This window comes from Kogia breviceps, chromosome 3 (genome assembly GCF_026419965.1).
Source record: "Kogia breviceps isolate mKogBre1 chromosome 3, mKogBre1 haplotype 1, whole genome shotgun sequence".
Lineage (NCBI taxonomy): Eukaryota > Metazoa > Chordata > Mammalia > Artiodactyla > Physeteridae > Kogia > Kogia breviceps.
In genome coordinates this window covers 13,773,812-13,779,815 of record NC_081312.1, presented here as the reverse complement: position 1 = coordinate 13,779,815, position 6,004 = coordinate 13,773,812, and positions in this window count along the sequence as shown.

Genomic DNA, 6,004 nt, shown 5'->3' with positions numbered 1-6,004 from the left:
GTTCACGCCCACCGCGGCTTGACGCATTGCAGGTGCGGCGCGGCCAATCAGGCGCCTCGACTCTTTCCGGCCAACTACTGCAGGGTCGCGCTGGCCAATCAGAGCATCCTTGCCAAACTGAACGAGGAAAGCAGCATCGGCAGCGCCAACTAAACAACCGGCTCCAGAGCAGCGCGTTTTGGGCGGTGTAAGGCGAGAGCAGCTGTGTGCTCCTCCGCCGGGAGATATAGTGCCCTCGGCCCGCGCCCCGCCCCGTCCGCCCGCGCGCGCTTGAAAAACTTAGGCTTGAGGCTCGCCTGTTCTCTTCCCATCGGAGGGACGGGAAGCAAGGAGTTGCTTTAAGAACAATACTGAGGGGCTTCCCTTCCCTGGTGGCGCAGTGGTTGAGAGTCCGCCTGCCGATGCAGGGGACAGGGGTTCGTGCCCCGGTCCGGGAAGATCCCACATGCAGCGGAGCAGCTGGGCCCGTGAGCCATGGCCGCAGGGCCTGCGCGTCCAGAGCCAACGGGAGAGGCCACAACAGTGAGAGGCCCGCGTACCGCAAAAAAAAAAAAACCAAAAAAAACAATACTGAGTTCCTTTGCCGCGGCACTCCGAGGGGCGATCTCAAACCACCCTCGCCCTGCCTCCTGGCTTGTTGAGGCCGCGCTCGTTACGGTTCATCCGGCACGTTGTGTGAAACAGTTGCCACTGGTGAAATAAGAAAAACCTCCCCTTATCTCGAAAACCTGACTCGATCCGCCTCTGAGACGACCCTTCCTGTTTACGAGCGGAGGCCCAGCCGCCAGACAAGAATCCTTGTGGGCACTTTTGTTTCAGAAGGGCCCCTTTCAATTTCCCTCATGTGGTCCCGCGGACTCGGGTTTTCCGCCTCGGCCGAGCAGGAGGGGACTGGGGGCTACGGGACAGACGAGGGTAACTTAACAGGCAGTGTGACCTGAGAGCCAATGGTTAGCTCCTGGATAGACCGACGGGGAGCTTCTTGTGTCCTGAGGAGAGACTCTCCTAGATAGAGGAGAAGGCTTAGTGAAATAACCTGTCAAACGTGCCAGATCTGTTACCGTAGTCTGCGTAGTGTAGTCTGTCTGGGTTCCTCTAATCCCTCGCTGTACAGTGAAACAGTCTGAGATCCAGGAGGGTCAATGGACTGTCCTGCAGTCACACAGCAACTGAGGAGCAGAGCACAGAACAGAATCTAGGTTGTCTGTCTCCCAAGCCCATGTTTTTCTGCTATAGTAACACCTCATCTTCTGGAGCTGATGCCGTAGTGTGAGATGGCTCAAGCATTTGGGGAGCTTTATTGTATAATTGAAGGGAGGTATTGGAATTAAGGGAAATAAGTTGTCTCTGAACGTAACTTTCCATTAGTGTCCTACAAAGAAAGTTAGCAGAGAAGGAATGTTACTTGGTTATTCTCACTACTGTAAGAATCTAGCTAAGAAAATGAAATCCTCTGGATTTCTTAGAACTGCCATTTCATTTAAATGTGATTTTATCTTCTCTCTGATTTTGACACAATATGGCTTGGATGATCTAATGATTTTTGTGATTGAACTAGTGTATGTATATTCCGGTTTCCAAGATTATGCTGTTAATGGTCTTTCCTGAGGTTTTACAACTTGTAGTGGTGTCTGCTCTGAACCAGTGTAAAGGTTGTTCTCTGATCTAAGGCTATAGTTGCCAGTTGCTGTTTATTGCTGCTTCTTAGACTTTTACTCAAAGCCTTGATCAAAGAGGAGAAAAGCTGTGGTTTTCTTTCTGTAGGCGGCTAGTAGTCATCTCTAAAGACGTTTGCCAAATGAGCAAATATCTGAACTTCCAAATGAGCAGCTCATTATAAAAATACCTACTTGAAGAAACAGTACATCATATTTCTTTTGCAATGTGTATGGTATAGGAAATATGTAACGTGACTTCTTGGTGTCAAGTCAGATCATGTGAGATAAGAGCTCTGACTGTGCTACTAACAAATTGGAAATTCTTGGCTAAGGCCCTCTGTTCCCTGGACCTCAGTTTTCTATTCTGTCGAATGAGAGGATTGAATTAGATGATTTCCAGATTTCCTTTCAGCTCTGATATTTGATTCTGCTGCAAAGAAGTTAGACCATAACTTAGCTGTGTCATTATATTTAGGCTTACCTGCTTCTGCATATAGTGCTTTAAGCTTTTAAAGTCACTTTTACATTCATTTTCATGCTGGAGGGAGAGTCCCCATTTACCAAGAAGTTAGGTTTACTGTAAAGTGTATCCCAGGTTTATCTTAATGTGAATCAGTGTGCCACAAAATATTCCTCTGAGTCTACTTCAATCCTAGTACATACCAAACCTGCTACTTTTGGTGGTCAGCAAATTAGCTCACTGAATTGTGAGCTCCTCAAGGACAGGGCCTATCAAATTTATCTTCATATTCACAGTGTTTAGTGAATCTCATTTCCATGAGCTCAATAAAAGTTTATTGAAGGAATGAATGAACAATAATTAGGACAGAGGTAGAAAGAAGAACTTGGATGTGAAAGGGTCTTTTGAGTTCCAAGAAAATCAATTAACTAATACTTATGGAGAGTCTACAGTGTAGAAGGTATAGTTTCTTTTTTCAACACCACAATTTTTTTTTTCCATTTGAATTGTCTTCACTTTTTATTTTTAAATTAAGGAAGTATCATCATTAATGGGACATTAATCTTTTGAAATAGCAGGGCTTATCTCCAAGCTTTCCTTTGTATGTATTCTATTATGTTCTTTGAAGAATATAAATATTTAGAAGAAAATGTTTTTTTTAAAAAATGTGACGCTCAAAATTGCTCACTTTCCCCTTTTATTGTTGCTTTTCTGGTCTTTGTAAAGAGATAATGTCCTCTTCCCAGCTTTTGATCATTTTTGGCTATTTTTGGAAATAAATGTCCAGGATTGATCAGTTAGTGGGAGTAGGCATGGCCTAGTCTGTTCTAAGTATTCTAACTATCATTCAACAAAGTAGGAACTCTATAATGATCTGAATTTCTACCATTTATAAAACGATGTAACTCTTGAGTCAAGTCCCCTATGACCTTAGCTCTATTTACATTCACATCTCCAGGGGTCTCCTAGTTACTAGGGAATTCTGTACAAGTTCCTCACAAATTTCACAAGCAAAATATTTAGAATCATAAAATTCTAAATCAGGGAGGCATCAGGGAAAGTCCATCTGGCTCATTTTTCAGATAAGAAAAGTAAGTTCCAAGAAGTACAAGTTCAGGACAGAGCTGCCTTTAGGATTTTACTAGACTGTTCTTTCCTTTGACCTTTGAAAACATTTTAATGAAAGATTAATCATATAAAGGGGATCAGAGGAATGTTATCATTTACAAGGCCTCTAAGTGACTGTGGAAAATCTCTAGATGACTTTGCTTTGGACTTTGTGATTCCATTTAGGGATTGGCTGTCCTGAACTGTTCCCTGTGCTAGGCCTTATCTAGACAGCTTGTTTAAAATCTTTGACCTTCATTTAAATTGCTGACACTTTCCTGTTGTTAAGCCTTATCATAGTTTCTTTACTTACGTCTTCTTCAGGCTAGCGGTGGTTCCCTTTCTTATTCCCAAAAGAGCTCAGAGAAGCTTAATTTTTTTTTTTTTGCGGTATGCGGGCCTCTCACTGTTGTGGCCTCTCCCGTTGCGGAGCACAGGCTCCGGACGCACAGGCCCAGCGGCCATGGCTCACGGGCTTAGTTGCTCCACGGCATGTGGGATCTTCCCGGACCGGGGCACGAACCCGCGTCTCCTGCATAGGCAGGCGGATTCTCAACCACTGCGCCACCAGGGAAGCCCAGAGAAGCTAATTTTTAAAAAGAATTTTTTAACTGAAGTGTAGTTTATTTACAATGTGTAGTGCAAAGAAGCTAATTTTTTTTAAAAAAAATTATGTATTTGGCTGTGCCAGATCACTGCCGTGTGCGGGATCTTCATTGTGGCATGCAGGATCTTTTAGTTGCAGCATGCAGGCTCTTAGCTGCGGTGTGCGGGATCTATTTCCCTGACCAGGGATTGAACCCGGCCCCCTGCATTGGGAGTGTGGAGTCTTAAGGGTTGGACCACCAGGGAAGTCCCAAAGAAGCTAATTTTTTGGAATGAGTAACAAACAAATGAAAGGGTAAGTAGTTATACAATTATAATTTTTTCATGACATTCCAAAGTATTTTTTAGGGTATTGCAAAATGCTAATAAAGAATAATCATGGATATATCTTCATTTCTCACTGTGCAACTTTTAGGCTGGTTCCTAAAAATTTGGTTCTTTTCTTCAGCTGATTAAAACAGGTATGAATGGACTTGTTCAGAGTATGGTGCTCTTTCACAGAAAGAAAAACTTGTTCCATGACTTTTGCAGCACCTAACCCCCAACCCAGCTGGCTACCTAGCAAATGTTACAAGCAGCAGAGTTTAGAAAGAAAAAAATGGCTCCGTGGCAGCCTGTGGTATCACCCTACAAAGCACAGGTTGAAATGCATGCTCTAGTCTCAAAGTACCCCAAAATACAAAGTTCCCACAGGTGTATACAAAGTCCTGAACGGCTTTGTTCAGTTCTCAACCTTTCTTTAGGATTTGAAAGTCAGAAATACCTCTATTAGAATCCTTATGTCAATAGGCCATTTAAAACATGGTTTCTATATTTTGCTGCTATTCGGTTTTGAGGTCATTTCCTAGGTTTCAAACGTTGTGTGAAACAGGTGCAACTAGGAAACTTTGTGTGGCAGAGAAGAGCTAGAGCAGTGAAACGTGAAACTATAAATCAGTTCTCTGAGTCACAAATCTCTTCGGCTGCTCTAGAAGACAGTGATGACTCAGCAGCATTCCACTGGCCTGGTGGAGGGAATGAGACTGCGAGGGCTTGTTGCCCTGGGCACCATCCTGTTGGGGGCGTGGAAAGACGGGAGACCTTGGATCTTCCCACTGCTGAACTGTTAGACTGCTTCAGATTCCCTGACTGGTTCTGAATTGCCTTCTATCTGACCTTTGCCATATTTAGCTGATTGATGTTTTAGATATTACAAACAACCACAACTTGTATTTGTCTAGCTAGGTATTTCTTGTTTACAAACGAATTCGACATTCTTTTCTCACATGTAACCCTCACACAAGCCCTTGAGTTTTTGTTATTACACCCATTTTACAGATGAGATGGCCGAGTCTGTGTGGTTAACTGGCCAAGGAAATAGTCATTTAACCTGGCAAATAATATGCCGCAATATTATCCTCTTCTTGGGAAATAACCGTTTTCTTTGTCAAAACAATAAAAATAACCGAGGCTTTCGCTGAAACAAGACAAAATTTCTTTTGTTTTGGTTTATAGAGGAGGATGTGAGAAGAAAGGGGGCACACCAATACTCAGTTGTACAGCTTAAAAACTTTCCTGAAGGCAAATCTTTTCAGTGACCAAATGATCCAGTCATCTTGTTGTGATGCTTAGAGTTAGTTTATTAGCCAATGACTCGGAGTCTTTACTTAGAATGAATAAGACTCAAGAAGCATCTTCACTGGACTTAGAGATAGTTCCAGTTTTTCTGTTCAACTACAACTTGCCTTTGGCCGTACTTTCTCCATAGAGGAAGCAGGGAATGGATTCAGTCATGTGAAAGTGGGGAAAGAATTGCAGAAGAAGGAAGGATCAGCCCAGGTCCATACTTGCTCAGGGCTGTAGAAGGGTACAGGTCAGGATCAAAGCTGGAACAGTCTGGCCTATTCCTGAGGAAGTATGACCTGCCACCAAATCTAGGGAGACTCATTTCTGGTGGTAGTTCCAGTGGTAGTATTAAAGCAAAAGACTTCCTTTTCCTTTTCTCTCTACTTTGGAAATTCACTTCTCATATCCTCTCTAGCCCAGTAGTGAATTGAGCTCACCACTAATCAATTAAATAATCTATTGATATTTATTATCAGGTACTGTGCTGAGCTCAGAGTATAAGATGGTAGCTTCTGCTACTACCTGGTTGAGGAGCTAAAATACATGGAAAGATAATATCAAGTAGAAA